General features: G+C 46.3%; 1 long non-coding RNA gene across 1 annotated transcript; it reads right to left on the bottom strand.

Moving 5' to 3' along the window:
* Nucleotides 1-890: 890 nt before the first annotated feature.
* LOC127185546 (uncharacterized) lies at nucleotides 891-10433 on the bottom strand. Its single transcript, XR_007830185.1, has 3 exons — nucleotides 10362-10433; nucleotides 2156-2199; nucleotides 891-1073 (listed from the first exon to the last, which is right to left on the bottom strand). It is a non-coding gene; the product is annotated as an uncharacterized LOC127185546 (long non-coding RNA).
* Between the last annotated feature and the right edge of the window lie 447 nt (nucleotides 10434-10880).

The raw sequence follows: 10880 nt of genomic DNA, 5'->3' as shown, positions 1-10880 counted from the left end.
TCAATTCCTATTTGTATCCTCAGCACTTAATAGGTGATGAATGAATGAATGAATAAGAAATATGAATGAATGGAGTTCGTGAGTGAATGAGATCTAGGTTTCATTCCTTGCTCTGAGTGAGTCAGTTACCAATGTGAGCTTGAGGTGCTATTTAAAAATTGAGGAGCATTAAGAGAAAGTGCCCAAGCCAAGCAGTTGTGACATATACCTTTAATCCCAGAACAGAGGCAGGTGAATCTCTGAGTTTAAGGCCAGGCTGGTCTACAGAGTAAGTTCCAGGGTAGCCATAGCTGCACATGGACACTGTCTCAAAAAAACAAAAACAACCACCCCCCAAAAAAAGGAAGCAAGGAAAAGAAAGGACAGAGAAAGAGAGGGAGAGGGAAGGAGAGAGAGAGAGAGAGAGAGAGAGAGAGAGAGAGAGAGAGAGGAAGAGAGAGAAAGAGAGAGGACTCAAAGTCCCTGAGAGCAGCTTCTGAGACCCTGTAGATACTGGATAGCCCCCAGACGAAGACGAATTTTCAGCTGGCTAACCTGAAAATCAGTTTCAAATATATGGGCGAAGCAATGTGGCCCAATAGTTCTTTATATCAGGTCTGCTTTGAGTCCTGGAACCAGCCTCTACTACCAAGGAAGCACCCTGGTAAATTAGCCATAGACACAAAGATGTGTCTTCTTAGAAGACATCCTGCCACAGCTCATCAGCATCTAGGAAAGGCCATGCCTGAAACTTTTTTCTTTTGCCCCGTGTGAAGCTAGAAGTCCAGTGACTGGAGGGATTATGACAAAATGGAGAGAGGTGGGAATCCTAACAACCAAACCTAGGTCTGCCACTGGACACATCATAGTGAAATGAAGCATCCCATGACTTGTTTCTGCATCCTTCATAATGGAGATGGCCATGCATACACACTGTGGCATTGTTGTTGTGAGGATGCAATGAGATACTGTGTACCACATGAGTAACACAATGTTTGGCACAGGAGACCAACAGCCAGTACTCAATGTGCTCTCACTATGAGCATAATGGGGCTTTTTCATGTGCATTTGTTCTTTTCATTCTCATAGCAAACCTGTGAGGAGAGAAATAAATTATTATCACCATCTCCTTTCATGGTGTGAAAACTAAGGCACAGATAGGGAAAGCTATTTTCTCCTGGCTGCAAAGTTTATAAATGTTCCTTACGTAGTGTCTTTACTGAGATACAATTCACACATCACAGAAGTGGCCCATTTAAAGAATGCAACTCAATGGTCTTTTCAACTTTTATTATTACTGTTAAATGCTGGGTGTGATGTGGAAGGAGCGATGTGTGCCATGCTGTGCCCATGGAGGTCAGAGGACAATGTTTTAGAGTAGGTTCTCTCCTTGCCCCTTCACATGTGTCATCAGGCTTGTTTGGCAAATGCCTTTACCCACTGAACCAACTCACCAGCCCTAATTCAAAGATCTTTAATATAGATTGAGTATCCGTTATCCTAGACGCCAAACATCAAGTGTTTCACATTTGGTATCTTTTTAAAATTATAGATGAGTAATTGGCAGATTTTTCTATAAGCAATTATCATACATGCATCTATTTTAAAAACTAAAATGTTTGCATATATACAATGAGATATCTTGAGGGCAGACCTTAAAGCTAAACATGAAATTAATTAGATGTATTTATGTGAAAATAAATTTGTTCATAGAGCCTGAAGATAGTGTGTGTGTGTGTGTGTGATCAAGTCTCACTATGGAGACCAGGCTGGCCTTGAACTTGTTATCCTCCTGCCCCATCTTTCTAGGTGTCAGGATTGCTATGCACCACCATGCCCAGATCTGATGGTAATTTTAGAAAATGTTAGCATGGCAGCACTTTGGCTATGACTTATCTCATGAATTAAGGTTGGATTTTTCTACTTATGATGTTGTACGCATCCTGAAAATAAAACCCTTTGGGATTTAGAGCATTGGGGCCTGAGATTTTCAGGTTAAGGCGGCTCAGCCATGCATAGTCACCACAGAGAAGAACCATGAGCTCAGCTCCCTCCTCTCAAATCTTTGCCTCTGTATGGAACAATGCTTGCTCATGATCTGTGAAATGAGTTCCCCTTCCCTCAGGCCTTTATTGACATTTACTCATTAGAAAGCCCCCAGCTTTTCTCTTCTTACCTTTTCAGGGTTCAGCTGATCTTCAGGGACCAAGACCTTGGGCACTGAGAAAGAGGCATAGAAGAGATTACCTTAGCCAGGGGCCTTGGTCTATCCTGCCAGCTCCCCAGGACCCACCACAGTATTCACTTTAGTTTATCTATGCTGAGCTGGCACACCAGGTCCAATCTAAGCCAGATTCCGGCAATGCTTCATAGAAATGCTTCCAACGCACTGGGAGCTCCTGAGGAGTGCCACTGATTCTGTCTAAGAGACAAGTCACCCAGGTCACTTATGGAACTTGGCGATTTTAGCAGGCTACATTTAAAAAGCCACCCAATGTGACCAGTGATTTGGGCCCTGTGCTCCATCAGCCACAGCAGGCAAGGCTTTACTACTCTCTCCAATACGCCAATTAAAGAAGGGAATGATGAAAAAGCAGAGAAAGGAGGTTTAATAATGCATTGGGAATAGGAACAAATAAAGAGAACTGGTTGACCTCAAATTCATCTTTGAGGTACTGATATGAACTTCACTTTTAAACAGAGAAAGAATTAGCACATATCAAGAGGTATATATAAATAACCAGTCCTGGTCAAGTTATGGTCCTACCCATCTTTGCCTCAGTTCTAGTTCTACAAGGTGACTGATACATTGTGGTAAGCTGTTCATTGCTGTCATATCTCTTTGGGGACCATCATGGTTCCTACAGGACAGTCTTCCAGGATGCAGCCTCTCCTTCACAGATAATTGCCCTCATGGTATGGGGCCTATCTGGTCTGGCCTTATTGCTCCTAGAAGTCAAGGGGGTTGCAGGTTTAGATCATTAATTCTCATTTCTATACCTTCAGCCTTGAAGCAAGATGAGCTGGGTTAGGTAAACGGGCCATAATGACTCTTATGCAGAGTCAAGCAGCAAGCCTGAGCCAAAGTAAAGGAGACTGACCCAAGAGGAAGGCAAAGGCTTAGCCACCTGGGTTTAGCCACCTTGTGGGCCAAAGTGAAGAGTCTATATTTCTTAATCAAAGCAGCTTTAAGTGCCAATTACATCAATATCCATGAAACATATTCATCTTAACATGAAATCAATATAGAAAAAGAATGAAAGTGTTTGACTTTTTTTCCCTGCTTAATCTCCAATTCTGGCATGTATTTTTGTGCGTAGCTTGATTTGGGCTACCTTAAAAGCAAGTAGTAACTGCCACAACAGGCTACCCAGGTAGAGGTCATTGGAGAATAGGGCTAGAAAGGCGACTAATTGTAAGCTAGGCTGAGGAGCAGCATGAGCAAAGTGAAAAGTGGAACTGACTAAGAGCCCTTGCTTTGGTGTACTTTCATAAAAGCTGTGGTTTAGGAGTGGTGATGTCCAGAGCTGTGCAGAGAAAGATCCTTTTTGCCTTAGTGGAATATGTATTGGCTGAGCAAACACAGAAGACAGGATACCCACTGCCGACTCAGTGAGTACAGGCTCAGGTGTGCAATGAGCACTTTGCTGGTGAAGTAGACAGACTCATCTCCTGCCCTCTAGCAGCTGATAGTTATGTGACAGGTGCTCACAGCCTGGACTAGGACAGTGTCAGTGGGGGCATGGGTGGGCTCTCTACATAAGCGCAGATAGGACACCAAGCCAGGAGTGGAACTGCTAGTCAGAGTCGGGCTTTGCCAGACAGTGGGAAGTGGAAAAAAAAGGAACAGCAGGCACAGTCTCTAGTGAGGGGCCTGAAGCTTTATGGTAAGATTGCCTGAGTTTGAATGTCCTTAAGAAAGGGACTTTTGAGCAAGGCATGGTGGCACACGCCTTTAATCCCAGCACTTGAGAGGCAGAGGCAGGAGGAAGATGTGAGTTTGAGGCCAGCCTGGTCTACAAAGTGAGTCTAGGACAGCAAAGGCTACACAGAGAAGCCCTGCCTCAAAAAAACAAAACAACAACAACAACAAAAACCAAACCAAAACAAAAAGGGATTTTTACAGCTGAAGGTGGTGGCACATGCCTTTAATCCCAGCAATTGGGAGGCAGAGGCAGGTGGATCGCTGTGAGTTCAAGGCCAGCCTGGTCTACAAAGAGTTCCAGGACAGCCAGGGCTGTTACACAGAGAAACCCTGTCTCAAGAAACCAAAAAGAAAGGATGGAAGGAAAAGAGAAGAAAGGAAAGAAGACCTTTTGCGTCTCTGGCCCTCAGGTTCTGTCCTCTGTAAAACAGGGCAGGAGAATCAAGTGAGGCCAGTCTATGTGACTGCTCAGCATAGAACCTGGCCTACCTCAAGCCCTCAGTAAATGATAATAATGTACTGTCTTTGTCACTCCAATTAGTGACATGGTAGCAATAAAAGGCACAAGACAGGGAAAGATAGAAGGAAGGGTTCCGGAATTGAGATGGGCAGGGCTAGGTTATTTAGTATCACTTAGTTGGGGGAGGAGGCAGGGAGAGGGTAGTGCTGTGTGAATATCATGAGGGCCAGGCACAGTGTTGGGGAGACTTGGATGGCTCCACAATTACACCAGTGTCTGAAGCTTACTTAGAATTAGAACCTGGCTAAGAGAGTTTCCCCCACAGGATTTCTCCTAAAGCTGCCACCCGCTCCCGAGTTGAAGCCCTGAAGTCAGTAGCTATGCCACTGATGAGCCAGTCAGGACTGCCCTCTTTCCTCAAATCAGCCTCAGCCACCAGTTCTGAGCCAACTTGGTCCTTGGCAGTGCTGTCTGCCCATGCAGCAGCCGCTCTCCTGCCTACGCCTCCTTGGGTTTCTAGGTCAAGAAACGCTTCCCATATAAAACTCTCTGGGGTGGAAGCATGGGGCTGGAGAGATGACTCAGTAGTTAAGAGCACTGGCTGTTTCTTGCAAAGGATCCGCGCTTCAATTCCCAACACCCACATGGCAGCTCACATCTGTCTATAACTCCAGTTCTAGGGGACCCAGAACCCTCTTCTGGTCTCTTTGGGTATCAGACACACACGGGGTATAGCAGGTAAATATGCATATACATAAGATAATAAAACAAAAAATCAATTCCCCTCCCCCCAGGAGCTCATGGTGCTTGCAAAGGTAGGTCTGTCCTCTCCTGTCTGCTGAGGGGACACATGGCTAGCAGGCAGTGGGGGAGGACCAAGACAGGAAGAAGATATCTTTCTTAACTTTTAGCACTGTGGTGGTCTTTCTGTTCTCTTGTGACCTATTTTGAAAAAATTCCCAGAAAGATAAATGAGTCACTGGTAGTCAGACAGCAGCTTTGACTGTGGCCCAGAGTCTTTTTGCCTCAGTGGCCTAGGTGCGCTAGGGCCTGAAGCCGCCACACACTCTACCCCCAGACCAAGTTACCATTTCCACTCTGAGCTCTCTAGAGTCAATCTCTTGGTCTTGAGCCTCAAGGATTAGTGAATAGAGTCTCCAGTTCAGGCCAACTGGCTCCTCCTCCCACCTGGCCCTGTGTTTGTCCCTTCAGCCCAGGGCCTGCCTACTGGCCAACTATCTGTCACATCCTGGCCTTGATTTCTGGGCCTTCTCCATACCCCTCCCCACCTCAGTGCTGCACCAATATCCTTAAATGATTACCAGCTGATTCTAGTCATGGCCCTTCCCTCGGGCCATGATAAGAGGGCAGACCTTTCTTCAGTTGGCTCCCTTGGGTGTTAACCCCTGACTAGATGGCTGGCTGAGTCCTCAATGCTAAGAAGTAGCCAGAGCCCTAAGAAACACTGAAACCTTTTAGAGTGGTTGATTTCTCTGAGGGTAGATTCACTACCTCCAGCACCCTTTTCTGGGACAAAAAACATTCTGAAGGAGTACTCAAGAAAAAGTGTTCAACTGCCAAAGGACTCTCTAGCTTGCCTACTGCACTACCCTCAGCAAGCCAAGGCTCCTCACCACTGTGCGTAGCTTTCCCTTTTATGTTAGGTAATGATGGATTCAGAGTAAGCATAGGGGCTGAATGGATGGGTCCCTGGTTAAGAGCACTGGCTGCTCATCCAAAGGATCCAGGTTCGATTCTCAACACCCACATGGTGGCTCACAACTATTTAACTGCAGTTCCAAGGGATCGGATACTTTTTTTTTGGTCTCTTCAAACACCACGCACACATATGGCTCACAGACATACATGCTGGTAAAACACCATATGCATAAATGCCTAAAAATTAAAAATATGGATTTTGACAACAATGAACAATGGGTTCAGACCCCACTGTTATCTCTTGCCAGCTGGGTGATCCTGAGCAAAATTCTGGTCTCTCAACACTTTGTTTCTTCACTTCTGAATAGCAATAGGACCTCTCTTAGAGCCTCATGCCTTAAAACAGTTCCTGGCATAGACCACTCAGTGTTAGCCCATCTTGTTATATTATTGTAGAAGGCTGCTACAAGATCCATGTGAATATGGACTACACTTTTCTCTCTGGGCGCTCAGCATCCACAACCATCTAGGCACAGAGAAATTGGTCAGGACATACCAGAAAGCAAAGGATAGTCAGCTAAGACTGTCACTTCCACATGCCCATCTCAGATAGGGACCTGGATGCTTCTGTGACTGAAGTATACAAGTAAGCACCAGAAAGGGCATCAATTCTCTTATTGGGAGCTTGAATTACCCTGCCCACCATAGGCCTGTTGGCTTCCAGGCTAATGGTTCACTGAGCAATCCAAGTGGGACCAGAGGGACTATGCTTTAAAAGGCCATCAGGAGCTGGGGGTGGAGCTCAATGGTGTATATGCATGGGCCCAACATGCACAAGGCCCTAGGTTTAAACTCCAATAACAGACATATGACTGGGTAGGCCTAGTGTTTTAGATAGGCCATATCAGGGACATCAAGGTACAAAGGATTTGAATCCAAGTTAATTTCTTTCTTTGCTTTCTTTTGTCTTTCTTTCTTTCTTTTTTGTGGTTTTTTGGTTTTTTTGAGATAGGGTTTCTCAGCCCTGGCTGTCCTGGAGCTCACTCTGTAGACCAAGTTGGCCTCGAACTAACAGAGATTTACTTGCCTCTGCCTCTGAGATTAAAGGCATACTCCACCACCAACTGGCAGTTGTCAGTTTCTTAATGACATTAGAACCACAAGAAAATCATTAATCTTTCTTAGCCTCAGTTTCCTGACTCAAGACAGGGGATAACACAAACTGGCTTCAAGGTAGTCACTAGTATTCCTGCCTTGCCCTAGGTTATGAAAGGGGTAAGGTGAGTAAATGCTACCTAGAGTCGGATAAGGCCCCCTTGAGGGCCCTTGTGCCTCCAGGGGCTTCCAGATGGTAAGTCAGAGCAAGGTTCCAGGCTGAGGGGCCACAACCAGGGCTCCTAGTTATCCATCCCCTATGCCTTGGCATGACAAGGTTCTTGGCCTCCTGCCACAGCCAACTATGTAAATAAACCAGCTTTTTGCTGGCTGGGAGTGAGACTGCCCTAAGTGACATTTCAAATTAGTTCTGCTATATTGGGCTTGAGCTCTGAAGAGCCTGGGCATTTTTCCTCCCTGGCTCATCCCTTTCTCTGTGTGGTGAGAGCTCTTAAAGCACACCCGGTGTGGGCAGAGGGCCAGAGAGGGTGGGGGTAGGCTGTCTGAGGTGACCTGCTGAAGCACTTACCAGGCCTGGGGCCACAGCCTCCCTTCCCAGAGAGGTCAGCAGCTCTGCATCAGGGTACCCCTCCACCGCCCCTCCATACTAGCCCTCCACAGCTGCCATAGCAACCTAGTCTCCTCACACAGGGCTCACACACCAGCTGGCAGGAACGCTGAACGGAAGGAGGGCTGTGTGGTTGGCTGAGGAGAGAGAGCTGGGCACAGGAGGGGGCACGTGAAGGTGGGCCAGCTGTGGCCTGGCAGTGCTGAGAGGGAGATCTGCTAGCCACATGGCCTGACTGTCTCTGGGACCATGCCAGGAGATGAGCCCACGGTAGGAGAAGGAGCTAGGATCAGGGACACATGCCACTGTCTTCTTGGCAAGGCATTATGGCTTCTCGGTGGAGCTGAGGGCAGAGGGCACTGGATTTAGCTCCTCTCTTTCTGGGCAAGTTGCCTTACCACACTTGGCTACAGGTTCAAGGTCAAGAACTCAGACCGTGGCGCTAGAGAGATTTGAGGTGCAAGCATGGCTCTCACACTTTGGTCGATTCTCGTTGCCAAGCCTCAGTTGCCTCCTGTGTGGGGCTAATAGTGACACCAAGGAACTCACTGAGAACAAGTCAATGACACTTGCAAAACACCCAATGCATAGTAAGTGAGTGGTGTCTGCTGTTATTATTACTGCTATGCTTTTAGTATATCATGTCAAGTGACAGTCTCTGTGCTTGTGTCCCTATTAGACTGGGAGGTGCTAGAGGGCAGGGGCTGGGATTTATTCTTCTCTCAAGCCTCAGAATTATTTCAGATGGAGGGCCAGGACCAGAGCAGATTCTGGAGTGGGAGTAGGACAAAGGGAGCTGACTGTACACCAGGAATGTCTTGTGCTAAGTGTCTTCAAGACTCCCTTGTCACTTGGCCTCTCTGTACTTTTCATTCCCTAAGTTCCAGAAAAAGACTGCCCCAGGAGTCTTTCTACAGGAGCAAGTCCAGTCAACAAGTTAGCAACTTTCGACAGTCTAAACCCTCCCATGACTCTGAGGGCAGGGGTGGGGGTGGGGGTGGGGAACCTACCATGTCAGCCAGTGGGATCAATCCGCCTGCCTGTTCAGTTTCCTGGAAAAGGACCTATCTTCGGAGCTACAGGAAGACACCGTACAGGAAAGTCCTGGAAGTCTAATTGACCGTATGTGTGCTAGTCAGAGCATCTCACAATGGAGAAACAGGCTAGGGTAGAAATGATCCAGAGGGTGTCACCTTTGGGGGAGAGGCCACTGTTAGGTAGTTCTGGCAAGTGCTATGTGGTAGAACAAAGGCGTCCAAAGCACAGAATTCTCTAGATTCGGGGCTGGTTAGGGACCCTGCTCACACAAGGCCAGTGTACTCCAAGGTGATGACCACTGAGCCGATCTGATCAAAACAGCCTTCGTTCTTCCTGCTGCAGATTGCCTAAGCCTGGGGTCATGAGGGTCCTCCATCACAGTGGGTCATGCTCACTGGATAGAAGCACAAGACTAAACAAGAGATCCCATGACTGCTTGGAGGGGAAGATGATGGAATAGGGGGTTGTAAGCCTAGCATGCCAGCCAGTGACTGAGGTGACATGAGCAGGGGCTCTAATGGCTCAACCGGACACGGATAAGGACTGAGACAAAGCATCCCAGACCTTTGAAGACTACCAATAGAAACAGACGGAATCATAAGCCACCACTGAAAATTACCCAGAGGCCAGGAAAAATGAGCATAGCTACTCACCATGTCAACTGTCATGCAAACCTTGGGAATCTGGCAGGCATTCGGGACCAAGGCTATAGAAAGAGTGTGGGTTTGATGGCAGGAGTCAGGCTGCTTGCTGTTGGAGGGGAATGTACTTCCGGTTAAGAAAGGGGAAGCTGGAGTAATCCATGCGGCAATGCATTGGAGTGGGAGAGTAGGCAAGAATTTGAACTATGGCAGTAGCTTCACCAAGCTACAGACGGTTGCACAGAACAGTATTTACAGGTGTGTATATACACCAGATAAAATGTGCACATATACCTATTTGTTCTGTTAGTCAAGAGAGTCCCATAGAACCAAACATGCCCAATGCCCCGAGCTTGGATTCTAATACTATCTTCCAATGAAAAGGAATCAGTCTCCCTGCAGGAGTGGTTGATCCCAGGGCTGAAGCATGAAATATCCAAAATGACCCTGAAGCATTCTGTAGTACCGGAAATGAAGGAAGTACTCCAAAGTAGAAACCCACAGTGATGGGGATACGACAAAGGGAAGTAGCAGCCAGCTGAAAGAACTTCCAACAGCCAAACTAGAACAGTTTGCACAACAAAATAAATAATGTAGTATCGGCTATTAACCCAAAGTATACAGAAATTTTCCACGAGCCTATAGTGATATAAATAAACAATTAAATAAATAAATAAACGGAGGAGAAGAGGCAAATCCCTGGAGCAGAAGAATTGCAAATAATTTATGTAGCACTTCCTCACACAGGGAGGGGAGTGAGTCATGCGATTCTCCACCCCTTAAGTGTGGCAGTGTATAGTGACTTCCTTCCAAAGAGTGGCATATAGAAACGGAGAAAGAAAGAGCAACTGTACAGTGGAGGATCCAATAAACACTGCCCCGGTCAGCTGACCAATGTCAATGTCCAGAGTGATAAGTCTTGTCCATAAGACATACCTTTGATGTGTTGTGCTAGGAATGAGACTTTTAGGTGTGTGCTCTTCTTCCCTGAAACCCAGTCTATCCCTGAGGAAAATAATAGACAAATTCTGGTTGAAGGGCATTGTACCAAATACCTGAGCACTGCTCCTCAAAACTGTAAGGGTCTAATTATAACTAACAATAATGTGTTAACTTTGGTTTATTAATTCGGACACCCTAATAATATAAGATGTTAAAAGTAAAGGAAACTAGGAACAGACTATGTGGGAACTCTGTGCAGTAGTTATCAGAGGCTTCACATTGTAAGGCTTCTGTTAGCTAACCAACTCTGCATGTATTAATGGACAGTTCTAGAAATAAACTATTCACAAGCTTTATATCGCTCACTGTTTTGAGTAGCATGAGGAAATCTTGAGGTATTTTGTTCTGTTCTCCTGGAAATGTGTCTTCCCTTTATGCTAGTGTATGCATGCTGTACATGCTACTCACCCATTAGTCATCCTGGGGTAGCTGCCTTGGCTATTAGATCTTGAA

This window comes from Acomys russatus, chromosome X, assembly GCF_903995435.1.
Source record: "Acomys russatus chromosome X, mAcoRus1.1, whole genome shotgun sequence".
NCBI lineage: Eukaryota > Metazoa > Chordata > Mammalia > Rodentia > Muridae > Acomys > Acomys russatus.
This window is presented reverse-complemented; position numbering and strand designations above follow the sequence as displayed.